A 27622-nucleotide genomic window follows, 5' to 3' on the forward strand; every position below is an offset into this window, starting at 1 on the left:
TCTTGTGCAGGCTATTGAGGGGGGATCTATGCCTGGCGTACAAGGCATTGACATACCCCACTCTGATGGAGCTTTTGCATATCTGCAAAACAAGCTGCAGCAGAATTACCCATTCTAAAGACTTAAACCTTGCCTGTGATATAAATAGGACCTACTGGAGAGGAAGGTATGTATCCCAGAGACTACCCAGTCTATGGAACAGGCTCCCCATCTATGTGAAGCAGAGTTCCTCCCTAACCAATTCAAGTGTAACTTGGACAATTGGATGGAGAATAGGAAATTCATCCCTGTTTTAGCATCTATGCCTCTAATAAACACAGGGAGGCAGTAAATGGTTCATTTCCCAGGCCCCTACTTTTAAATGTTTCACTTCCCAAGCTCCTGTTTACACGTATCAAGGGTACCAATACTGGTCAGACATTTGGGACTCATGACTAGGCTTAAAAAGGCCCTTGTGGTTGTTAGCCTAGTAAACACCCTTGAACCTAAATGTGCATATCCATGCATGTGCATAGAGCTTAATGCACTGGGCTCTAGACTACACTTTCAATCAACACAAAAAAGGCCAAAAGGACTGTAGGAGTATTTTAAAATCCCTTAGTCTAATGTTAGTTGATGGGTATGAGCGATAGCTTTCTTTTCTCATTGCTTACGTCCTAATTGTTATAAGAAGAGGCATGAATAGGCCTATCATGGAATAAAAGCTGGTAGTCATTGGTGAAATAATACACCAATTAAGATACAAAATGTTGTAGAAGGTGAAAAGAAGCACATCTAGCTGCCATTAAATCTGGTATAATTTGTCAGCCTGAGTCATACAAACATTTTATATTTGGTGTGTGTGTATGTGTATGTATACATATATATATATATATATATATATGTGTGTGTATATATATATATATATATATATATATATATATATATATATATATATATATATATATATATATATATATATATATATATATATATATATATATAAAACAGAGAGTCTCAAACATCGAATGCTCATAATACTGACCCAAGTAAAGAATAATCATTTTAAACTGAATCAGGAATTAATTTTTTTTTTGCAGGAGGCTGCATATATACACACACACCAATTCCAAGATCACACAACAGTAGGGAAAGAGTAAATTCCCTTACCGTATTATACCATGATCCCATATAAAAGTCTGCTGACAAAAATGCCATTGAAACATCGTGCATATGAGCATTCACTGTTATTCACACCCTCAAAAAGTGTTTGCTCATTTGAGCATTTGCTGTTTTTTTTCCCTGCATGTAGATATATATATGTAAAATCTACCTTCATTTGGTTGACTAACACTAATGTCAACATCCTGAAGATAAACCACTCTACGTCAAAAATGGAAATGACTTCCTAGTACACATGGTCCAAGGAAGAACCTTGGCACACGCGATTTTAAAACATTGTTTTTGCAAGGGACAACCCCCCCCCCCTTCCGCTGAACAACCCACTAATTATTTATACTAACTCTAAGACTGCATAATCCCAGGAGAAAGGGAATATTCCCCTACCCAGGGATTATCAGTCTTGCACACCTGTCGACTATCTGTATAGTTGACCAAATGCATCGATTAAACAGATGTCAACCAAGTTCCTGATGCAACCAAACCAATGGAACCTGTGTGTGTATACACCTACACACGTATATATATATATATATATATATATATATATATATATATATATATATATATATATATATATATATTCACACACACACACACACACACACACACACACACACACACACACACACACACACACACACACACACAGAGTAGGTAAGCAGTCATCATGCCAAGGCATCCAAAATAAGAAAAAGATAAGCAAAGGAAGTAAATTGAAGTGTGCTCAGATGTATACAGAGATGATGGACATGTTAATTTGACACTAGATTCCTGAAAAGGGGAAGTATTAAGAAGAGAAAGATTTTTGTTAATCAAAAAAGGAAATAAAGTACCAGATTGGAAAGGAAATGCAAGTACAGCAAATGGACATCGGTATAGATTTATGTATCAGAGGTATGATCAGATCATACCTATCCTGCCTTATGCCTTAGTCACCACCAAGGTCAACAACAGGAAGACAGTGCTCAAAGTTCATCTGTGCTTCATGAAGGCCTTTGGCTTTGTACGCTATAGAACACTAGATGGCAAATTGTAGTTCATGGGTCTGGGAATTAGCTAGGGAGATGGGCAGGGTACTTTCTAGTTCATGAAAGAGACTTGAAAATGTTGAATGTAAAGGCAGCAACCAATGAGGTGTGATAAGGCATAGTGCAAGCATTAGTACTGTTGTATATCCAAAAAGCAGAGTGGGGATAGATAATTAGGTCAACAAATTATTTGATTATCCCAAGACTGAACTGAAGGTTAAATATAAGGCAGTTATAGTGCAGAACTAACTAGCCTGTGAGCTGTGCAAGTAGGTGGCAAACAGGAAAAAAATGCAAGATTATGTACTTTGATGGAGAAAATCAAGAAAAGACGTATGTGTTAAAAAGGTGAGTACTTCTAAAGTGCTGACAAACAAAAAATAGTATCACTGCTAATTTCAACTCCAGTCTGAATCATGCTGTGCATTATGAGAAGGCCACGGCAAAGTCCAACAAGATACTAGGATATATTGCCAGAGGGGTGAACTTTAACTCTGTAGATGTAATTATCCCACTGTAAGGATTTACAATGACATGATCTGGATTACTGAATTTAGTTATGAAACCATGGCAGATATGATGCTGAACTTTTTATCACTATGCATTCAAAGACTACCAAGACAGTAAATAGGGGAGCTGAAAGAAAAATGGATTCTCACAGAACTAGTAATGCACACACACCCTGGAGGAAAGTATGGTTATGACACAGGTGTTCCACATCAACAACATACAGGTAACAGGTTGGTGGTGTGCTAGTGATGATGCAGGAGAGAATAAATTACAGGAATGGAAGTTTTTGTTGTTTTAAACCTTTGTTTTATATTTTCCCCAAGTATCTAAGAAATTATCCTGAATGTTCTACCTCTGTATCTCCAGATGATTCAGTCATTTATAAAAATGTCACAGTCTAACCTTGTTTCATAGCTGTGCTGGCTAGCAATTGTATTTTCTTTGGATGATCACTTGAGACTGACTAATTGTTTTCAGCCACAACACAAACACAAACACAGTGATTACGATATCAGTGCAGCATACAATATTAAAAATATAAAACAAAATATAGAAAAACAACTATACAAAAGTTATAAAGGTGGATTCTAAAGATATCAGCCATAATCAAAGTGCACAAGCACTAGAGCGTGAGCATTTAAAATATCTGATAAGTACAGATGTGCATGGGTGCTTCGGGTTCATTTGAAGCCTATTGAATTATTGGCAATCATGTGGATACAAGAATAAAAGCATTGTGCAGTTATGATTAGGTATTGACATAACTACTATGTTTGGTTAGTAAAATATACTATAAAATATTTCTTGACTTGAGAAAGAGGAAGTTGTTCTCTACTTTTGCTAGGAGTTCTGAGTTACAGCTAACCAGTATTATTGTAAAGAGCAAATTTAAACCTAATCATTTATTATCACATTCTACAGTAGAGTTTCTCAAAGGCTTGTATCATCTAATAAAAGCACTGAGAAAGCAGTTTCTGCCTAGTTCTACTTACCAGGTTTTCTGCTGTCTTTTAATAATCTCAAAAGAATGAGCTTTCAGAAAGTACCACAGAAAGTAAGTTCAGGAAAACTGAAGGCACAGTAACCAAATAAATAAGAAAAGTATTCACCTGAACATGTATACTGACCAATTGTAATATAACATTGTAACTCCACTGGTCAAGCTGCTGACAGACATGCATGTCCTTGTAATAGTGAAGGGTTATGCAGGGAATTGTCCCATTCACAGCAAAGCAGGGATACAGACCCCCATCACCACCACCACCAAATATATAAGGATTTGTGTTGGGCTACTATTTCTGTTTTACAAGAAAACAGTTAAGCAAATGAAGAACACATATCAAGAGATATCAAGGAAATAAGGTGGCAAGCTATTCTGTGTACATTAGAAATCATCATCATCTAAGAATCCATTATAAGCAAAACAGGGTCAGAAATCTCTAAGGCCACCTTAAAGCAGTCCAACTGTATAGTAAAAGCTAGATAACGCAATAAGCAATGGCATACTATTAAAATGTGCTGAGTGGGAAATATGTCTTTGAATGTGTGCTTGATAAAGATAAATATAATATAATGAAACTAGGATTAGAAAGTGTTGGACAATGATACAAATATAAGTCGTTTAAATGCAAAACATGGGCATCTTTTCAAAAGTCTGTAAAAAAGTGCTATGCAAAAGTATAGCTTGAAGTCAATAAGAAAAACATTTTAAAGCAAAGTCTAGGAAGTTAATAGAAAACCAAAAAAGGTTGCATTACTTTTTATAATTTCTGACAAGGACATGAAAGTAAAACATATTTGCTGGCATGTCAAATATAGATCCAAAGTAGAATAAATGAAGAGAAGACATGACGGACACACACACACACACACACACACACACACACACACACACACACACAATAAAAACAGAGAAAACATGATACAAAAAAAAACAAAAATCTTGTGAATCTTGCTTACAATGTATTAAACAGAAAATATATGCATTTTGCAGAAATCCCTTAAAAGCAAAAGGTAATGGAGGGAGTTAGCAGTTGTGCACTCTTCAGAAGAAAATGACTCGGAAACAATTTTAATTTCTTATTTTAATTTACCGCGCTTACCCAAAATATATTTTTCCAGCCAACACTCTGGACAATGTAAAATGCAAGATAAATCTTTAATGATACAAAAAGGACAGTACTGTGAACTTAATGCAATAGTATGAAAATTATAATTAGAGTCAAATAATACTGATGCTTTTTAGGCTGCTAAGAACATACTGATATGCATAACGTAACTGTAAGAATTAATACTCAGACTTTATGAGGCAAGTTAAATGTAGGTGGAATTCCTGTAGCATGTTACTGTAATCAATCTGAACCAGCAGTTAAATCAGCCTTTATGGACTAGCTACCATCAATGTAATTATGTGTATACCATTGTGATGTTCTTCGTCTTCCATTGCTGCAGTCCTGACAATTGGGTATAGTCCGCGTCCCAGTCGGCCCGAATACCAGAGGTCATGGCGCCTTTAGACTGACGCCAGTACGCCAGGGTACTAATGCGCATGACCTCTTTTGCCGCATGGTCCGATGCAGAAGCAATTTTGCGGTGCAGGTTGGCGTTCTGAGATTTTCGGAGTTTCAGACCGAAACAGAGTTGGCGGAACATTTTGGTTTTTCTTGCCTCAGTATTTAACCGATGTCAGAAAAGTGAATAACTGTATTTCTTGTGGGAAGCAGATACCGCATAGGGATTATCATACATTGTGTATACCTTGTTTAGGGCCTGAGCACGACGTTGTTGGTTGCCGCTCTTGTGCTAGATTTAACAAGCGCACTATTAAGAGGAGGCTAGATTGTGCTAGGTTAGTGTTTGGGAAGCGTTGCAATTATAATATGCCGTCGGATGCTCCGGCCGCTCCGGCGTCATCCAAGAAGCGCAAGGACAAAACAGTGAAGCCTAGGGGTGAGGAACCGGCAGTCCCGGACGTCGGTTCTTTAGAAGGCTCAGGGGAGCCAGAGGTTTTGCCAGGAGTCTCTATGGAGTCTCAGGCAGATACTTTATTGTTACAGGATGTGCCCTCTCAGGAGGTAGGCCAGGCTGAGGGGCTTCTCAGGTAACTGTTCTTCCCTCTCTTCCCAAGGTAGTTAGGGCCTCTCCTTCTGTTGCCAAAGCTTCTTTTAGAGGTAGGCCAAGTTCAGCTTCTGTGGGGCTTCTCCTAGCATTTCGGGCTCTGTGCCTAAGAAGCATATGCTTAAAATGGCAGAAGATTTGATTACTCTGATTAGAGGCTCTATGCCCCGCCTGATAAGAGGCCTAGGGTGGAACAGGAGTTTGATAGTTTTGAACAGTGTTCACAGGCTTCAGAGTCTTCTGTGGAAGACTTGCAAGAGTTTCCTACTTATTCTGATTCTGATGTGGATGATTCCACTCCTACAGCTTCTCCTCCTGAGGATTTTTCATTTTCAGAGACTCTTCACTCCATGAGGGAGCACTTTAAATGGGAAGGCCAGGATTACTCTGATTCCAGGAAAAGGCTTAGGGAATTCTTGTTTTTACCCCAGCATAGGCCCTTAGCTATTCCTCCTGTGTTGAATGTGGTGGAGGATGTTTTTGCAGAGGCTTCCCTGAACCCTGACTCCTTGCCTCCTGCTCCTGTTAAGCCTGATAGGTATTATAGGGTGCCCGAAGCTCATAAGTATTTGTTTAAGAGTCCTAGGGCGGACCCAGAAACTGTCTCTCAGGGGCCTAAAGGTGTTAAAGCTTCTGTGGTTAAAAATCCTGTACCCTCTGATAAAGAGGCAAGGGCTTTGGATAGGTGGGGTAAGAAAGTATATACTTCCTCCACTCTAGCCATGAGGGCGTTGAATTGTCAGTTTCATATGCTAAAATATCAAAATTATCTTCTTTCACAATTGAAATCTAAGGTGGATGCTTTGGCGGAAGGTATTGAGTGTAAAGAATTGCTGGATTTGGTTCATGTATCTGAACAAGTGGGTAAGCATTCTTTGCAGTGTGGTTTTGATGCTGTTCAGGCCTCCTCGGGGGTGGCTGCTACTAGTTCTGTTCTTCGCAGACATGCCTGGTTGAAGGATCAGAATTTAGCTGAGCATGTTAAGACCAGGATTTTGGATGCTCCTTTACAGTCTGATGTGTTGTTTGGACCGCCTGTGGAAGCAGTTTTAAAGAAAATGGAGGACAAAGCTAAGTCTATGCAGACTGTTAAAGATTTTTTGCAGGTGCAGCCTCCGAAGTTTAGTAGAAATTGGCCTGCTAAGGGGTGGACATATCCTGCTTATGGTTCCCAGTCTAGGGGTAGGTCTAGACGTGGTAGGGGCAGGGCTCAAGGTTCTTTAGGCCTAGATCAGACAGTTCACCTGCTCAGACTTCTGGTGAGGGCAGGGGTCAGTCCTTTCGTAAGCAGACCCAATGACCTGCCTTTTCAGCTGCCAGTGGATTCTCGTCTGGCAGCTCCTTTGGGAGGAAGACTGTCTCTTTTCAAAGAAAATTGGGATTTAGTCACTCAAGACAGATGGGTGCTGGATATCATTCATCACGGTTACAGATTTTATTTCCACACACTGCCCCTTTCAAAGGCATGCCAGATGTTCCTCCTCCACAAAGAAAAGAGGCTCACAAGCAAATTTCTCAGTTACTCCAGATAGGGGCCATTCAGCCAGTCCCTGTATCAGAAAGGGGCTTGATTTTATTCTCGCCTGTTCCTAGTACCAAAGAAGGGGAACACGTGGAGACCAATTTTGGATTTATCTATCCTCAACACTTATCTGGACATTCCCAAGTTCAAGATGTTGACGCTACAACAACTGTTACCTCTGCTGGGCAAAGATCACTGGATGGTAACTTTGGATCTCAAGGAAGCCTACCTTCATGTGCCTATAAGGCTAGGTTGCAGAAAGTATCTAACTGGAGATTTTCATTATCAGTTCTCTGCATTGCCCTTTGGCTTATCTACTGCCCAGAGTATTCACAAAGGTTCTGGCTCCAGTGATAGCTTACTTCAGGCTTCAAGGCATTCAAATCTATCCTTACTTGGACGACTGCCTGATTCTGGCTCAAGACAAGGAAGACCTTCTACAGCATCTGGAATATGTCATAGCAGTGCTAAGATGCCTGGGGTATTCTGTGAACGAAATAAAGTCCAGTCTAGTACCCTCTCAAGACATGTGCTTTCTGGGTGTGAGACTGAATACAGCAGCCCAGATGGCCTTTTAACCCCGGACAAACAAAAGAGTCTGTCACTTTACTTCCATCAACTATCTCATCAGTCCGTGCTGACTGCAAGGACAGTCCTTCAAGCATTAGGGTTCATGGCATCTTGTATTCTGGTGCTTCCCAATGCCAAACTGCATATGAGGAAGCTGCAATGGTATCTCAAAAATGTATGGACACAGCACTGCCAGGATTTGGACACTGTCATTCAAATAATACCTTGCCTTCAACAGGAATTCTTGTGGTGGGCTCAGGAATGTCACCTAAACAAGGGACTCTCTGTGACCCGGCCAGAGGCGAGTCAGGTTTTAACGACAGATGCCTCGGACACTGCTTGGGAGCTCATCTAAATGGAAAGTGGATACAAGACAAGTGGCCTGCCAGACTACAGCATCTACATATCAACATGAAGGAGATGTTAGCAGTCCAGTTTGCATTGATAGCTTTCAAGGAGTTACTTCTTCCAGGGCAGGTGTTGATTCTAACAGACAACACAACTGTCATGTGGTACATCAACAAGCAAGGGGAACACATTCTTATCCTCTATGCAGGCAAGCAATGATTTTATGGGAGACTGCGTTAAGCCTGCAACTAACTCTTCAGGCAAGGTTTCTGCCAGGAGCACAGAACTCCTAGCAGATGTGTTAAGCAGACAAATCATGGATCCCCACGAGTGGAAACTGGATCTTCATGTATTTCAGAAATTGACAGTGTCATGGGGAACTCCAGACATAGATCTGTTCGCTTCTCCACTAAACCACCAGCTGCCAAAGTATTGCACAAAGGGGTTTCATCACACAGCTTGGAAAGTGGATGCTCTGTCTTTCAGTTGGAAAAACCTTCATGTCTATGCCTTTCCACCTCTGCCTCTTCTTCCAAAGGTATTATTAAAGGTCAGACAAGACAGGCCAAGGATGATTTTGATAGCTCCAGATTGGCCTCGCAACACTGGTATCCACTACTACGGAGTCTGGTAAGGAAGCCTCCATGGCCTTTACCTCTGATTCCTCATCTGTTATCTCAGAAGGATGGTCATCTGCTCAATGTCAAGCTTCACTCTCTTCATCTAACAGCCTGGCATATTCTCTCTTGAAGCACAGCAGGTCTCAACTTCCTCAGCAAGTTTTAAATGTGATTATGGAAGCTAGAAGACCTAGTACAAGGAAGGTGTCACAGACAAATGGAAGAGATTTTTATTTTGGAGTACAGCAAAGAATTTGGAGATTTCTGAGCCTAATTTGAGTGTGGCTCTTCAATATCTTACTGAGTTATTGGACAAAGGTTTGTCCTTCTCTTCCATTAAGATTCATGCTGCAGCGATTTCAGCTCATTATGATTGTGACCCACCTTTGTTTTCGCATCCTTTGTTCAAGCAGTTTCTTAGAGGGCAAAGAATATAAGACCCCCACGTAGAGCTCCTACTCCTGCTTGGGATCTCAATTTTGTGTTGGAAAAACTTACTCTACAACCTTTTGAGCCTGCGGCTACTGCTGAGTTGAAATACTTGTCATGGAAGACTGCTTTTCTGTTGGCCATTACTTCTGCAAGAAGGGTGTCTGAGTTGCAGGCCCTTATGGCAGTAGAGCCTTTTGATTTTCCATAAGGATAGGGTATCATTACGCACTAATCCTTCCTTTATGCCTAAGGTGGTTTCTAGTGTGGCTTTAAACCAAACTATTCATTTGCCTACTTTTATGCAGATCCCCAAAATAAAGGGGAAAAGATTTTGCACACTTTAGATGTACACAGGCAATTGAGATATTATTTAAGCAGGACTAAGGATTTTAGGCAGTCTCAGCAGTTGTTTGTTTCTTTTGCCTTGAGTTCACAGGGCAAGCCTGTGTCAAAACAAACTATTTCCGGTGGATTGGCTTTTGCATTGCATTTTGTTATTCCCATCATGGCAAGGAGATTCCAGCTGGGATTAGGCCTCATTCCACTAGGGCTACTGCCACTTCTACAGCATTTCTAAGGGGTGGCAACTAAGGATATTTTGGAAGCAGCTACTTGGAGTTCAGTGCATACTTTCTCTAAGCATTATCATCTTCCTATCTACTCTAAGTCTAGGGCTGGTTTTGCCACTGCTGTTTTGCAAGGCATGTTATCAGCTCCTACTTCCTTATAATTTGCCAGCCTCCCTTTCCTCTGCTTTGGGATTCTACCCAATTGTCAGGACTGCAGCAATGGAAGACGAAGAACATAGTACAGTTTTGTACCTACCATAAATGTAGATGTTCGAGGATTCCATTGCTGCAGTCCTCTGTGTTTAGGGGTGGTTGTGTAGGTGAGTTTACATGCTTATATTGTTGTAATTATTCTAGTATATATTTTGTACATGTTTTTGGTGCAGGTTGTTTTTGGGACTTGTCTTTTTGGGTCTTCTGACATCTGGGGCAAGAAAAGACTGAGGAAATGACGTCGGTCATGCGCGCCATGACCCCTTATACTCTGGTATTCGGGCCGACTGGGGCGCGGACTATACCCAATTGTCAGGACTGCAGCAATGGAATCCTCGAACATCTACATTTATGGTAGGTACAAAACTGTACTTTTTCTGTTCCTGCTCTGCTTTACCACATGTATATCATTCATACTTGTTCTCATACAAGGTCTGTGAAGTGTTATGGTATTGTACACAGAAAAATATTTAAAAAACACTTTCTTTGAATTACTCTTGGGGATCAATCACAAAGCATACAATATCTTTCAGAATCCATACCTATTTACAAATGTTCATGTTTAATATATCAGTGTTAATGATCAAGACACTGTTGAAAATACAGATGATGTATGCATCAGAGTCTAAATCCGCAGAAAGTACTCTGGTAGCACAAGGCTTCAGGACCTTCCACACATTTACACCATGAACTACACAGACATGGACAAGGGTGGAGGAGTGTCAGTCTATATTAGGAACAAGTATAACTCTATTTTGGTTAAATAGGACAATGCTCTGGAATTTTCCATGTGGAAATCACCACAAACCACCCCTCAGTAAAGAAACTTCCGTAAAAAACTTCTCCAAAGCCAACTTCATGATATTCAAGTCAGAAGTGACAAACTTCATGACACCCATGCAGACAGGATCTGAAAGTTCGACTGCTGAATCCTACACTAAGGCACTTATGAGCACATCCACTCATGCATGAATCATGCCATTCCAAATAGAGCCAAGATGCTCTCCTCCAAAAAAAGGAAGCCAATCTGGTGGTCCCCTGCCATAAACAAACTATACAACAGAAGGAAGAAACTGTTGCAGAAAAGAGGAAAATCCCTTACCAGCCTCAGTAAGAAGCTGAGAACCCTCAAAATCCTCCAAAGCTAGTGACGGAAATAAAATTGCCAAAGACAGCGACAAGGCATTCCATAGTTATGTCAAGAATCTAAATGGCAATGCTCAGATCTGTTCTGAGCTACAACAAAATGGCATTAAATATACTGATCCCAAGGATATTGCCAATATCCTGGCAGATCGATTTAGTGCCAACTTCACCCGCTTCTCACCTCTAAAGAGGCCATCTCAATACCAAAAAATTGCCAAATTCTGGTAATCACGGCCACACAGGTAGAAACCGCACTCTCCAAAGCTAAGAATAAAGCATCCATGGGACCAGATGACATCCCGGGCTGTGTGCTACATGAACTACAAAATGAACTGTCACCTCACCTAAGTGTCATGTTTAATCATAGCCTCACCTCAGGCTTCGTGCCCACTGAGTGGCGCACAGCTACAGTTATCCCACTCCACAAGGGGGGATCCACCTTGGATCCCGGGAACTACCATCCCATCAGTCTGACGAGCCTGATCTGCAATGGAACGCATTATCATAGAACTTATAAACAAAGACACTGGCAACCTTCAAACACTGGACCCCACACAGTTTGTCTCCTGAACCTGATTGACTTCTTTGAATCAGTCTCCAGAGCTGTGGACAAGGGTAAGGTGGTCCACACAGCCTATCTGGATCTCGCCAAGGTCTTTGACACCATCCCCCACTCTGGAATCATAGATAAACTTACTAAGCTGGGCATAAATCCCTACATCACTCGATGGGTTGCCAACTGGCTTACTGACAAAACCCAGACTGTACAAGTAGCGGACTCCAAATCCAGCTACAGACAAGTGACAAGTGGAGTACTTCAGGTTCAGTCCTGGGACTGCTCTTGTTTGGCATCTACTTCTCTGAAGTACAAGCCAAGACTAAGGGACTCTGGCTAACAAGGTTCACAGATGACTACAAACTGGGAGCTATTATTGAATCCCCAAATGATGTGGACATTCTACAAAAGGGCCTTACAGAAACAGATGCTTGGTGCCAGAGCCATGGGCTCAAGCCTAATGCCAGGAAATGTATAGTTATCCCCTTTGGGAAAAACCATTTACCCATGAATTACCACATAGGTGGCAGTACACTAAACACTGAAAGTGTGATGAGAGACTTAGGGACACAGGTGGACAGTGGTCTCACCTTCGATAACCACATTCCCACAACAGTCAGGAAATCCTTCTATGTGGCACACCTCATCACTAAGGGCTTTTCATCCAGAAAAAAGGAGGTCATTGTCCCACTGTACTCATCCCTCATTAGAGCCATTATAGAGTACAATGCCCCATTTGGTATGTACCTCACAAGACATCTACAGCAGCTGGAAAGGCCGCAGAAATACCTCACCAAAAGAATCACAGGCCTAAAGCAGATGCACTATGCTGACCATCTAAAAAAACTCCAGCTATACTCTGTGGCATATTGTCTACTCAGAGATGATATCTGCTTAACATACAAGGCCATGTCAAACCCTGAGCTGTTGGACATGCTCCACTTAAAGAAATCCCAATCCCTCAGAGCCACACGCTCCAGGGATCTAAACCCTTTCATCACAATGAACAAAACATGCTGGAGGGATAAGTTCCTGACCCAGAGACTCCCCATACTCTGAAATAGACTGCCCATACATGTCAAGCGCCTCCTTGGTCCTCTTCAAAAGGAACCTTGATGATTGGATAGGAGATAGGAAATTCACCCCAGGGATCATGTCAGTCACCCTGCTAGATAGGCATCCAGGGAAGTAAATATTGTGGGAAGAAATATCCAGGGAATTGTTATGGCTAGGCTTGTATAGGCCCTGGGGCCGATAGCCTAGTACCAATCTATAAACCTATATCATATCCTAGAAAGCTATAGGTCACCCTCTATGTCTGTAGAATCCCATAGCTCATACCTAGACTTACTGAACAGTCACCATTAAATGAAATACCCTATTCATGGCAGACATTTACTATGCCTGTATAGACTGGGAAACTTACACTGCGCTGTACTCACAGGCACAATGATTACTGGACTTTAACATAAATACTCTTGGCCAGATAGTGCTCAGACCCACCAGAGGTTCAAACATACTGGATCTGGTATTCACTATTATGGGATCTGGTATTCACTATTATGGGATCTGGTATTCACTATTATGGGAGACAGTTGCACCCCCCGGTGTCACTTCCTCACTGGTGATGTCAGACTATAAAGCTGTCTCATTTGAAATAAAAATCAACTTGGTAATCCTAGCAAACTACACCCTGTTAAGTGATAGGTTATCAAAATTCAATGCCCCTCCATTCCTCAAGTTTACAATAACCTATGAGGAATTGTTCACAGAGACCATGTACAATCATGTAAATGGCTGCATAGAGGCTGCTGTACCTAATAAAATAAGGCCATAACAAACTGGAATTCTAACTTTATTAGGGTATGAAACAAAAGGAAAAAAGTCATGGCAAAATCAGGAAGATGAATTCCCATAATGATAGGAGCTCTTTCATTAAACTAAACAAGAAACTAAGAGAACTAATTAAGCCCAACAAAGTAAGTTATGAGGTCAGGATAGCCTTACAGGCTAAAGACAATCACAAGGCCTTCTACAGATATGTCTGAAACCTTAAAGGCAGTACATATCCGTGTGTTGAATTGGTGGTTATTAGTACCATCTTCATTAAGCACAGTGACATATCGAATTTGCTGGCTGACAACTTCATCTCAAACTTCACCTCCCACTCCCCTGCCTCCCTCCATGAAATACCTACAAGCACAGACACACACACACACACACACACACACACACACACACACACACACACACACACACACACACTGTTAAGAGGGTGCAGCTCCTGAAGGTACTTGCTAAGGCCAAAAACACAGCCTCAGTGGACTATGACAATATATTCAGATGTCTCCTAAATAACTGGAAACGTGACCTTTAAGGACTACATGAGTCACTTTTCAACTATTGCCTCAAAACAGGCTTTGTACAATGGGAATGGAAAACTGCAGTGGTTATCCCACTTTACAAGGGTGGACCATCAACTGACCCAAGAAACTACAGACATATTACTCTGACTAGTCTTAACCTCCAACTCCATGGAATGAATCATCATAGAAATGATCAATAAAATATTAGGAAACCTTCAGACACTGGACCCAACCCAGTTTGGCTTTGTCAAGGAAAGATTATGCCTACTAAACCTGGTGGACTTCTTTGAGAGGCTTAGATAGGCAATGGATCAGAGGAAAATGATGCATACCACCTACCTAGACCTGGCTAAGGCATTCAATACAATAACCCACTCTGGTATAGTTGACACACTCACCAAATTCAGCACAAACCCTTACATAACTTGTTGGATTGCACACTGGCTCACAGACAGGACCCAGGAAGTCAGGACTGGTGATACCACCTCCACTAAGAGACCAGTCACCAGAGGGGTGCCTCAGAGGTCTGTGCTGGTACCACTCTTATTAGGCATCTACTTCTCAGAGTAAAGGCTAATGTCAATGGCCTTTGGCTGACCAAGTTTGCAGATGACTGCAAATTGGGAGCTATTATAGATTCCTTTCATAACACAAGTATCTTACATGAGGGTCTAACACAGGCAAATGACTGGTGCCAACATCAAGGAATAAAACTCAATCCCAAGAAATGCATTACATTGTCTTTTGGGAAAATTGGCACCCAGGCAAATTACACCATCTATATGACATCTCTAAGAGTTAACCCAATAGTTAGGGAGTTGGGACCAAATGTAGACAGCAATCTGGTCTTTGACAAACATGTGGGCAAGCTAGTACGAAAATCATTCTTTGTCTCTAACTTATAAGTAAGGGTATGGCATTCATGTCCTAGGAAGTCATATTGTGATTTTATTTGGCCTGTATCAGACCCATCACTGAGTATAATGCCCACTTTGACATGACCCAGACATATGCAACAGTTGAACTTCCACAAAGTTTCCTTACCAAGAAACTCCAGGGTATAAACACATTGTCCTATACAGGTTGTCTTAAAGCCCTCTCTCTCTCTATACTCTGGCTCCTACAGGTTACTGAAAGGTGATCTATACCTGGTATACAAGATATCCTTGGATCCAGCTCTGATTGATCTCTTGCACATCTACAAAATGAACAGCATCAGAACCAGCAGATACAAGGATTGACATTTTGCCCCTGACATAAATAAGACAAGTTGGCAAGACAAATACATGTCTCAGAGGATCCCCATGGTTTGGAATAGCATCCCCATCCATGTGAAGCAGAGTCCATTCCTAACTATTTAAGCGTAACCTTGAACAATGGATGGGAAATCAGAAATTCATGTTGGTCTTGCCCCAGTGTCTCTAACAGACAGTGGCAGATGGTAATGCCCATACTGAATACCCACCATATAACTTCTAGAAACTTTGTGACATTCTGCCTCCTAAAAAACACCCATGATACATAGGAACACAGTTGGTCTGGATCACATGGCTAGGCTTCTAAAGGACCTGGTAGTCAGTAGCCTAGTACATAAGCATGAACCTATGAGTGCATCTGTTACCTGTTATAGATCTAGATACAAAACTTATAATATGAAAATGACTGAAGTACAGTCTTTGTAAGGCATGAATAAAATAAATAAAATTAAAATATTCCTCATTTAACATATAAGCTTCCAGTCTCTGTCTTTCTGTTCCTTTATTAACCATGTGTTGTACATTTCATTTTCATAATTGTCCAAAGAACTGGTACTTCACCATAACATGGACACATATATACTTTCTCTAATGCTACAGTTTACAGGCAAGTTGCCATATTCTAACCATTATGAATATTAAAAGTATTACAGCATAACTGCATTGCATTTACTTACAAATATGTTTCTGTTTCTTCAAAGTTGCGACCTTTCCATTCTCACAGAAAGGACAATCTGTTGAAAGTAAAGGGTACAATTCCACTTTGGCCTTCAAGACTGTTAAGGTGTAAGGGCGGCCTTGTTTTTTTTTTTTTTTAGCAAAACACGGAATACTGCTTACTTTGGAATTAAGTAAATTGGTAGAACTCATTAAGGGGGTTATACATGAGCAGGAGATTCCATGGCCCTCCTCTGAGCCTATAGTGCCCCTAAAGGAGCTTCATTTTAACAGCTAAGTCAACCTGATATAGAGTAATTAGGTCAGAGGAATACAGCCTAAAGATGGAGTTGGAAGGCATCTGTTCAAAGATACTGCAGACGATTTGACTACTGACAACTTGCCACACAAAGAAAAGAAACTGAGTGAGCAATTCCCACAGTAGCAGAAACCTTAGTCTCTTGGAGGATACCAGACTGACAGTGATGCCAAGGTAGGTCATTTACCTATATTTATCTATAATGCTGTGGTAGTAACCCAACTTTTCATCTTGCAATTTTAAGCCAGCCACAGCTCAGCAATTAAAAGTGGCAAGTATTCTATCAGGTCCAGTGTGTTCTGATCCTTGGCCTTTGTAGCTTCTCCTGTATTTCCATATCTGCTTCTGTCTTGTTTCTGCAAAATTACTGCATGTATGACCAGGAAATAGCTTCACTGCCTTCTGAACTATGGACATGGTATTAAAGATTATTGTTGAACTATCTTTTACAGAATGGTTTCCCCATGCCATTATTAAACATGTGGCTTATGTCTTCGTTTTTTCTCTTCATTGTGTCAAATTCTCTCATGGACTTGGAATATGCATGTGTGGTAACCAGGTTTATATATATAATCATTTTAATGTGAAGTCCTGATAATGTGTTATTACCTCTTTGGGACAGCTCTACATTACTTTCTTAGAATGGAATAGTAGTATGGATGAATCATTTACACAAGAATTGCTTTCTGGCTAGTCTGGGGACCCCCCCCCGGCTGTTTTACTCATTTTATTATTATTGTTATGAATGATAATTTATCTACACAAGCAAGTTTTTGTGAAAATATCACAGATGTTTGACTCCATCTGCCATTTCTTCCTGCACTAATTTGCAGCATTTAAAAAACAACACTAGAATGCCACAGAACTATTCTAATGGATACTTTTTCTTTTTTAATATTTTTCTGTTGTACAGTCTCACTACTCCTAGTCTCAACTCTCTCCTCATTGTGAACATGTGTTGATTTCATCCACATGAATGCTACATATTCCTTTTGCATTTGTGCGTTTCTCCACCCTGTAGCAGCTGGTGGATGATTGAATGACTGCAATTCCACATCTGCCACATGTGGTCACACAAAACTGTCCATATTGCTTAGACAGAGTGGTCAGCATTTCTTAACATCAGACATCCTCATACAGACCTTCTATGTCTTCGTACTGGGATGGGAGGGATGACCTCCGTCACTTACTTCAATCCTACCATAGCCAGCCCCTCCTGGTACTTCCACTGAAACCTGTGTTAGCCAGAGTGCAGTCCTGCACCAAAATCCATATTGATAGGTAGGCTTTTAGAGGTAAATGCTCAAGTATCAGTTCCAGTCCTAATTCTGTAAGATAGGGCACACCTTACTGGTATGCATTTGGCACCTTACAATTGTCGCTTTTCATCAGTGGCCTCATTCGAGAGATGGTCTTATCAGTGCCAACTAATATCTAAGAGTATTGTGTAAAACTCAATGATACAAATATGATAATGCCTCTATCTTAGTAATGATGCAAATTATATCTACAGCTGAATGGCCCAGAGTGATCTTATGCTAAGTAAAGAGAAAACATCAGGTCAGAGCTATTTGCAGTGCAGTATAAACTATTCACTAGGAGAAGCATTAGGCAGATATTAATAGGAGGGACACAGGTAGACCCCACTTTAATACTTAGCTGTTTGGGTGGACACTTTCCTCATCAGTTCTGTCCAATGGGACAAAAATTACAACAAAGGTAAGTATAGTATAGAACTGAATGAAGGCAAATCAGTAGCCACTTGGTCACTACCAAGTCTATCCATGCATGGGGCTGCAGAGAACACCATCAATGTGTCGGCAGCTGGCACATCTCTATGCTTATCACCATGAAAAAATCATCCTCAGAAATAAAGCATGGGATAAGTGGCGATCTACTAAAAGCCATTCTCTCTGACATAACATCTTCGCAGATTAATGACTATGCATGACACCAAACTGCATGCAAGACTGAAATGTGCAGACAATCAGTCTCAAGTGAGAAGGTTAGCAATGAAGCAGAGTGGCAAACAGTGCTGAAATGAAAGAAAAAAGAAGTTATATAATGTTCCATCTGAGTAGTTGTACTTCATTTGTCTTCAACCTCTGGGATACGGATCCATATCGGATCCGAGCTGGCAAATATTACTAGCATCAGCTCTGAGCTTCAGACTCCTCCCCTTACCCATAATACATCTCCACTGCCTTCCATCCTCAGATCGACTTTGCTGAACTTATACTAGTACCCAACCTGATAACATACTTGTGACCTACACTGCAGCCTGTAGGCTAAACATGCGCCAAGGTCCGGGGGAAGGAGGGAGGGAGGGATGGTTGAAGACAAATGAAGTACAACTACTCAGATGGAATGTTATGGTGAGTACATAAAGTACAGTTTTGTACCTACCATAAATGTAGATGTTCGAGTGTTCACCCTGCTGCAGTCATCACACTTGGGTTATCCTGCCGTCAGGTGGTCCCGCAGTCGGCCTGAGTTCCAAAGTCTTGGTCCGGTGTTGGTTGCTGTCACTTCTTCCCTGATGTCAGTGCACCAGGGGTATATAAGATGCATCCAATGCCATTTTCTTCAGTTTTTTCTTGCCCCAGATGTCAGGTGCCCCCAGTACGTACACAATATATATATTGCTATACAAAAATGTACATATAAAAATAAAACAATACCTTCAGGCACAAGCAAATACACCACACAGGTTGTATAGGATAGAATGGTATAGATAAGTCCAGCTAGTTCAGAGGGGATGGAGGGAGGGTAACCTGGACTGCAGCAGGGTGAACACTCGAACATCTACATTTATGGTAGGTACAAAACTGTACTATGTTCATCATGTTACCCTGCTGCAGTCATCACACTTGGGTTGAATCCCAAAGCTAAGGATGGGTGGTGGAGTTAAACAGGGTTAGAAGAAGCTAGTAGGCCCTGCAAAACTGCAGTGACAAAACCAGCTCTAGTCTTAGAATATAGAGGTAAGTGATAGTGTTTGGTGAAGGTGTGCACTGAACTCCAAGTTGCAGCTTCCAGAATATCCTTGGTTGGCACCCCCCTGAGAAAGGCTGCTGATGTAGCTGTAGCCCTGGTGGAGTGGGACCTAATGTTAGCAGGTACCGGTTTCCCATGATGTGTGTAGCAGAAATGTATGCAATGTACTATCCATTTTGAAATGGTCAGTTTTGAGATAGCTTTTCCTTGTGATCCTGCAACATAGGCTACAAAGAGCTGGTCAGATTTTCTGAAAGCCTAAGTTTTATCCAAGTAGTAACATAATTGCCTGTGAATGTCCAAAGAGTGCAGGAGTCTTATGTCCTTTGTTCTGGGGATTTGGAAAAAGGTGGGCAAATGAATGGTTTGGTTTAGGGTCACACTGGATACCACCTTTGGCATAAAGGAAGGGTTAGTTCATAGAGAGACTCTGTCTTGATGAAAAATAAGGAAAGGCTCCACTGCCATTAGTGCCTGTAGCTTTGAGACTCTTCTAGCTGAAGTTATTGCTAGTAGCAGGGCAGTCTTCCATGAAAGAAATTTTAAATCAGCTGAAAAAGCTGGTTCAAAGGGCGGCAGTGTAAGCTTTTCCAGAACAAAGTTGAGATCCCAAGTAGGTGTTGGTGCTCTCCTGTGCGATCTTATGTTCTTAGCCCCTCTGAGGTACTGTCTTAGCAGTGGATGTGAAAATAAAGGAGGATCCGTGTTGTAATGAGCTGAAATTGCTGAGGCGTGGATCTTAATAGATGAAAAGGAAAGTCCTTCGTGCAACATCTCAGTTAAATATTGTAGAATCTGAGCAATGTTTGGATCAAGGGGATGTTGGCCTTTAGCCTGGTTCCAGGCGCAAAATCTTTTCCATCTGTCTGAATAGGTTTTCCTGGTGCTGGACCTCCTGGTCGCCAGAATGACATCCATAACAGCTTTAGAGAGAGGTGTTGGCTAGTTGTTTAGGTAATTTGCCATGCAGCCAAGTTTAAAGTCTTGAGCTGGCTGTGTAGAATCTGATTGTCTCGCTGGGTGAGCAGGTGATGAATTTGTGGTAAAATCCATGGTGGGCCATGGGCCATGTTCCTTAGAATTGGATACCAGTGCTGGCATGGCCAGTCTGGTGCAATGAGTATCATTTGTGGCCTCTCTAATCTGACTTTCAGCAGTACCTTTGCTAGAAGAGGCAGTGGAGGAAAGGCATACACTGTTAATGTCTTCCAACTGAATGAGAGGGCGTCCACTTTCCAAGCTTGTGGGTGGAATGTCCTTGTGCAAAATTTTTGAAGTTGGTAGTTTTGGGGGCTGGCAAATAGATCTATGTCTGGGCGTCCCCATTTTTGAGTTATCATTGCAAATACTTGTGGATCTAGTTTCCACTCGTGGGGATCCATGATGTTTCTGCTTAGGTCGTCTGCCAATGTGTTTTTCTTTCCTGGCAGGAATTGTGCTTGTAGTTGAACTTGGTAAGACAGTGCTGTGTTCCACAAGGTCATTGCTTGCCTGCATAGAGGGTAGGAATGTGTGCCCCCTTGCTTGTTTATGTACCATATTACTGTGGTATTGTCCATCTTTATTATTAGTTTTCCTGGGTATAAGAGGTCCTTGTAAGCTGTTAGGGCATTCTCTACTGCTAGCATTTCTTTTTGATTGATATGCAGATGCCTTTGATCTGTTGTCCATTTGCCCTGAATGCACTGTCCTACCATGTGTGCTCCCCAGGCATAATCCGATGCATCTGTTGTCATAGTTTGCCTGGCTGTGGGTAAGGTGAAAGGCTGACCCTTGTTGAGGTGACATGCCTGTGCCCACCATAGAAACTCCTGTTGTAGGCAGGGAATGAGAGGTATCTTTGTTTCCAAGCTGTGGCTGTGCTGAGTCCATACGCTTTTCAGGTACTATTGTAATTTCCTCATATGCAGTTTTGCAAATGGTATTAGTAGTATGCAAAATGCCATGAATCCCAAGGCCTGCAGAATTTTTCTTGCAGGGAGTTGGGTCTTTGTTGCCATCATTTTGAAGTATTGAGTCAGCTGCTGTTGCTTGTCTGGCATAAGATAAGCCATCCGGGCTGTTGTATTCAAGCTGACACCCAGGAATATTATGTTTTGTGAGGGCACTAGTTTTGATTTCTTTTCGTTTACTGTGTACCCTAGGCAACTTAGAAGGTGCTTGACAAATGCCAGATGCTTTAAAAGAATGTCCTTGCTTTCTGCTTGAATAAAGCAGTCATCCAGGTATGGGTATATTTGAATTCCTCTTTGTCTGCAGTATGCAATTACTGGTGCCAGGCATTTTGTGAAGACCCTGGGCACAGTAGATAAGCCAAAGGGCAGTGCAGAGAATTGATAATGGGTTGAACCTGCAATGAAGCGGAGGTATCTTCTGCAATTTTGTCTGATAGGGACATGCAGGTATGCCTCCTTGAGGTCCAACGTTACCAGCCAAGCATTCTTGCCCAGCATGGGAAGAAGCTGCTGTAGTGTTAGCATCTTGAATTTTGGTACTTGCAGATAGGTGTTCAGAATTGAAAGATCCAGAATGGGTCTCCATGCTTTGTCCTTTCTTGGGACTAGAAAGAGTCTTGAGTAAAATCCTTGTCCTTGCTCCTGTGTAGGTACCTGTTGAATGGCTCTCATGTCCATGAGAGCTGTAATTTGTTTTTGTGCCTCTCCTCTGCCCATTGACTTGGTGGCAGGTTTGGCATTCCTTTTATCCTTGGCAAGATATGAAAGTGGAATCTGTATCCTTGTGACACAATGTTTTGGACCCATTTGTCTTTTGTGATGATGTGCCAGTTGTCTGCAAAAAGTGCTAATTTTCCTCCCAAGGGAGCTGCCAAGAGAGATTTGCTTGGTAGTTTGAGGGTTGTGTCATTGTGTTTGTCTTCTGCTAGCTTGGGGCCTGTCTTCTCCACCTTTCTGGGTAGCAGTACCCCATTGGCGAGGCTTGTAAGGGCCTTGTGACTGACCTCTGCCCCTTGGGTGTCTGTATTTGCCCCTCTGTGATCTGTCAGAAGCTGGAAAGGACCATTTTTTTGTTGGCCAATTTCTGCTGAAACGAGGGGGTTGTACCTGTAAAAAATCCTTGACCGTCTGCACAGACTTTGCCTTATCCTCCATTTTCTTTAAAACCTCTTCTGCTTTGACACCAAATAATACATCCTGCTGTAAAGGTGCATCCAATAATTTTGCTTTAACATAATCAGGTAGGGTTTGTTCTTTTAACCAAGCATGTCTACATATGACAGACCCAGTAACAGCTATTCTACAGGAAGCTTCCAATTAATCAAATCCACATTGTAAAGTATGTTTGCCCACCTGTTCAGCTGCATGCAACAGATCCTGCATTTCCTTGAAGTCAGACTGTTCAGAATGTGTGCTCATTTTTTGTTTTAATTAAGACATTAGGAATTGCTGATATTTCAGCATGTGAAACTGACAATTTAATGCTCTCATAGCCAGAGTAGCTGAGGTGTATATCTTCTTTCCCCATCTATCTAGGGCTCTGGAATCCCTTTCAGAGGGCACAGGATTTTTAGCCATAGAAGCTTTAGCCCCTTTGGGACCCTGGGAAATTGTTTCTGGGTCAGCCACAGGGCTTTTATAAAGGAATTTGTGTGAGTCAGGTACTCTGTAGTATCTGTCTGGTTTGGCTGGAGCAGGAGGGAGAGAGTCTGGATTTAGACTAGACTCCAAGCAAACATCATCCACAATGTCTAATACTGGAGGGATAGCAAGTGGTATGTGCTGGGGTAGTAAAAGGAACTCTCAGAGCCTTTTCTTAGAATCAGAGTAGTTCTGGCCTTCCCAGTGGAAATGTTCCCTCATGGTATGTAAAATTTCCCCAAAGGAGTAGTCTTCAGGGGGAGATGCTGAGGGAATAGAGTCTTCGGCATCAGAGTCTTCATGAGGGGGAAAAGCGTAATCCTGTTCCTCAGAAGAATCTGAGGAAATTGAAACCTGGTCAGAGGAAGCATAATCCTCCTCTTGTCTTGGTCTTTTATCTGGAGGGGGATGGGAACCCCTGATTAGGGTAATTAAATCTTCAGCCATCTTAAGCATCTGTTTCTTAGGCATGGGGCCTTTAACTGTAGACTGATGTACAGTCTTTTTTGGTTTTAAAAGGAGTTTTAAGCTTAGCATAAGATTTAATGGTGAGGGTAGTCGGTCTGAAGATACCTTCTGCAACCGAAGGTGTTTCTACTGCACCGGGATCTCCTTCTGCTCCAGTGTCGAAAGGGCCTAATGAAGATGCCTGCGAATGCCTAGTACACTCCGCTTGAGAATCCGAAGCTGTCTGGGATTCCAAATCTGCGGTCATCAGGGGCTGCGTAGGCGCCTCACTGAAAACCGGAGAACCGGCGACAGGCCCAGCAGAGGCCTTGGAGTCTGGCTTGTTCCTAGGCTGCCTGTCCTTATCCTTGCATTTTTTATGCATGCCGGTTGTCGGCTGCTCCGATGGCATGATATAATTAAATTTCCTACCAAAGTAATGTCGTGCGAAGTCAAAACGGCGTTTGATAGTTCGTTTATTAAACCTAGCACAAAACTGACAACATGTGACGTCATGGTCTGGGCCTAGGCAAGGAATACAATAAGAATAGAAGTCCTTATGAGGTATTTGCTTCCCACAAGAAATGCAATTGTTAACTTTTTCTGACATCGGACTGAGGCAAGGAAAGGTTCCCCAATGGGGTACTTAGCTTTATTGAAGACTTCGGACTGAAATTCGATTCAAAAATGTCAGATGTCGGCCGACCGGCACTTGCGAACTGCTTCTGCTTCAGGCACCGCGCGGCAAGAAAGACTGAAGAAAATGGTGTCAGATGCCTCTTATATACCCCTGGCGCACTGACGTCAGGGAAGAAGTGACAGCAACCGACGCCGGACCAAGACTTTGGAACTCAGGCCGACTGCGGGACCACCTGATGGCAGGATAACTCATGTGTGATGACTGCAGCAGGGTAACACGATGAACATCTTCTTTATCTGAAGTAGTTTACTTCATTTGGTCTTCAACCTGTGGGACAGAGTCCCCAGCTACTAAACTCCTGGGAGGCCCTCATGGAAGGATATTCCAGAGCACAGCAGAGCCAAAGGATGCTCTCTTTCTAGAAGTCAAATCCAATTTGTAATGAGAAATAAATGTATGAAATGAGGACCAAGTAGCCACAGAGCAAATGTCATCCAAAGACACTCTAAACCAGAAAGCTGCAGATGTAACCATGGACCTAGTGGAATGTGCTTTAACAAGGGATAATTGGCTAGGCTTAAAATGTCTCACAAGGGCAGTTAGCTTAGTACTAAACTATGAACCTATTAACCTGACCTAGAGGAGACATGCCTTTGTCCTTATAGACCTGCAGGATGCATGAAGCAATCCAGCTAGCTATAGTGACCTTGGAAATAGGTTTGCCCAAAAAGGGTCTATAGAATGAAACAAGCAATTGATCAGATTTACGAAAATTTTTTGTCCTGTGTAAATAGAATCACAACTGTCTATGCACATCCAGCATGTGTAGCTTGTATTCCATTCTGTTGGTAAAATTGGGAAAGAACACAGACAAATTTATAGTCTGATTGATATTGACTGGTGACGCCACCTTAGGAAGAAAAGATGGGTTGGTTCGAAGGGAAACTATCTTTATGAAAAATCATGTACGGAAGTTTGATGGACAAGGCCTGTAATTCCAAAACCCTTCTAGCAGAGGTAATAGTGACTAGAAAAGTTGTTTTCCACGATAGAAATCTTAGATCTGCAGTTGCAGCAGGCTCGAAAGGTGGAGCAACTAGAGCTTGGAGAACCATAGTAGGGTCCCACAGGGGACAGGATCTTTGACCGGGGGGGGGGTGTACCAAAAAGGTGCCTTTGATAAAGGCTGTACACAGTCTAGAAGATGCCAAGGAAGCAGAATTCTCACCCTCATGAAAATGAGAAATAGCAGCCAACTGAACTTTGACAGTAGAAGAACTAGCTCAATGCTGGAAAATATCAGCTAGAAAATCAAGAATAATGGAAAAAGAAGCCATGAAAGGATCTAAACTTCTCTGAGAGGCCCAGAAAGAAAAACATTTCTACTTGCTGCAATAAACTTTTCTGGTTGAAGACTTATGAGTAGCTACCAAAATAGACAACTAAGGAGGAAAGTCCGGGAGTCATAACAATCATGCAAACTGGAGCAGCCTAGCCGTGAGCTTTAGGCTGTCCAGGCTTGGATGAGGCACCCCCAATGGGTGTGAAATCAGATCCTGAATGGGATCTAGGATCCAAGGTGGAGCCAGAAGGTGAGACCAAATGAAGGGAAACCATACCTGGTGAGGTCAGAATGGGGCAATAAGGATCACCTTGCTCCCCAGTAGACAGGCTTTCTGCAGAAACATCGGGATGAGAGGTACTGGCAGGTAAGCATACAGAAGACCGGGAGACCAAGCATGAATTAGAACATCTCTGGGGGACTCCCCCAGCAGGGGGTTCAGTGCGAAAAACCTGCTGCACTTCGCATTGGAAGGAAATGGGAAGAGATCGCAGCAAGGTTGACCCCACTCGCTGAAGATCTGTTCCACTACTGACAGATTCAGAAACCACTCGTAAGGCATCAGAACGGTCCAACTTAGCCTGTCCGCTAGAATGTTGGACTGTCCCGGAATGTGCGTTGCGATGAGAAAGCGACCGGTGGAGATCGCCCATTCCCACACTCTCATGGCCTCGTGATAAAGGGGGTAAGATCTAGTCCCTCCCTGTTTGTTGATATACCAGACTACTGACATGTTGTCTGACTGAATGGCACTCTTCCCCAGAGGGAGAAAGGCATGAAGGGCCTGCAACACTAAAAGGACTGCCCTCATCTCTAGGACACTGATATGCAAGCTGGTCTCTATGGGGCACCACAGGCCTTGGACTGTCCTGCCCGAACAATGCCCCCCACCCGAGTTGGGAGGCATCGGTGGTCACTGTTGTTTGGGCTGGGGCTGGAACAAAGGGTCATCCCTCCAAAATGTCTGGAGAGCTCATCCACCATATGAGGGACGACCAACACACTTGACTTAAGTGGATAGGATAGGTTAGTGGTAAATCCAACAGGGACCACTGAACTGCTAGTGTCCACCGAAGAATTCGCATGTGTAGCCGAGCACATGGAAAAAGAGTTATGGTCACCGCCATAGAGTCTAGGGCCCTCAACACTAGACTCCACTGTTGGGAGGTGAGAATGGTAAATCAGGGAGACATGCATCCTGAGGTTTTGAACTCTCTCCGAGGTCAGGAACACTTTGCACCAGAGTATGTCTATCCTGGCACCAATGTAGTCTATTACCTGTACAGGCTCTAGTAGAGATTTGGATGTGTTGATTGAGATACCCAAACTCAGGGCAAGTGTCACAAAGTAATCCCTGGTTTGGGAAATTAGACACCTGGTGGGAGCAGTGAGGAGCCAATCATCCAGGTACAGATAAACCTGAATCCCCTGAAGCCTCAGGTGAGCCGCTACAACCACCATCATGTTAGTAAACACCCTGGGGGCTGTGGTGAGACCAAAGGGTAGGGCTCGAAATTGATAATGATTGGCCAATAGCCAGAAGCAGAGGAACCTCCTGGAACTTCTGTGCATTTATATGTGATAGTAAGCATCCTGGAGATCTAACGAGCACGTCCAGTCACTCTCTTGCAGGTATGGTATGATAGACTGTAGTGTGACCATCTGGAACTTCTCTTTGGCAACTGACAGGTTCAGGGTAGAGAGATCCAGAATGGGCCTTAAGTCCCCCATTTTCTTTGGCACCAAAAAGAACCTGAAGTAGAAGCCCTATCTGGACTGATCTGGGGGGACAACTAGTGTCTCCTTGACGGTCTTACCAAAAAGTGTCGAGCCATCATAAGGGCATTGGCAAAGGATGCCTTAAAAGGTTCAGTAAATTGACACAACCTGAGCCAGGCATTACACCTTATGGACACACCGGACCCAGCTGCTCTAGCCGCTCCTTCCGTAGCATGGGAGAGGAGTCACATGGACGTATTTGATATCGGTTTCAGAGTGGCCATTTTTGCGGAGAATGAAGCCTCGTCTTCCTGCGACGTGGACTTGGGTGGAAACTCCTCCAACTCCTGTACTAGGTCACATTGGAGTCTAGTGACATGGGCCAAGTAATTCAGCACTCTGATTGAAAAGGTAGCTGAAGTATACACCCGCTTCCCTAGGCGGTCCATCATCCATGACTCCCAGTCAGGAGGGTAGACCGAGGAACTTTC

General features: G+C 42.4%; 1 protein-coding gene across 1 annotated transcript in view; it reads right to left on the reverse strand.

Moving 5' to 3' along the window:
* COLCA2 (colorectal cancer associated 2) overlaps positions 1-27622 on the reverse strand; it is a 72962-nt gene that overhangs the window by 30638 nt on the left and 14702 nt on the right. The window lies entirely within an intron of this gene.

Source organism: Protopterus annectens, chromosome 8.part0 (genome assembly GCF_019279795.1).
Source record: "Protopterus annectens isolate FY-2018-M chromosome 8.part0, PAN1.0, whole genome shotgun sequence".
In the NCBI taxonomy this organism is placed as follows: domain Eukaryota; kingdom Metazoa; phylum Chordata; order Ceratodontiformes; family Protopteridae; genus Protopterus; species Protopterus annectens.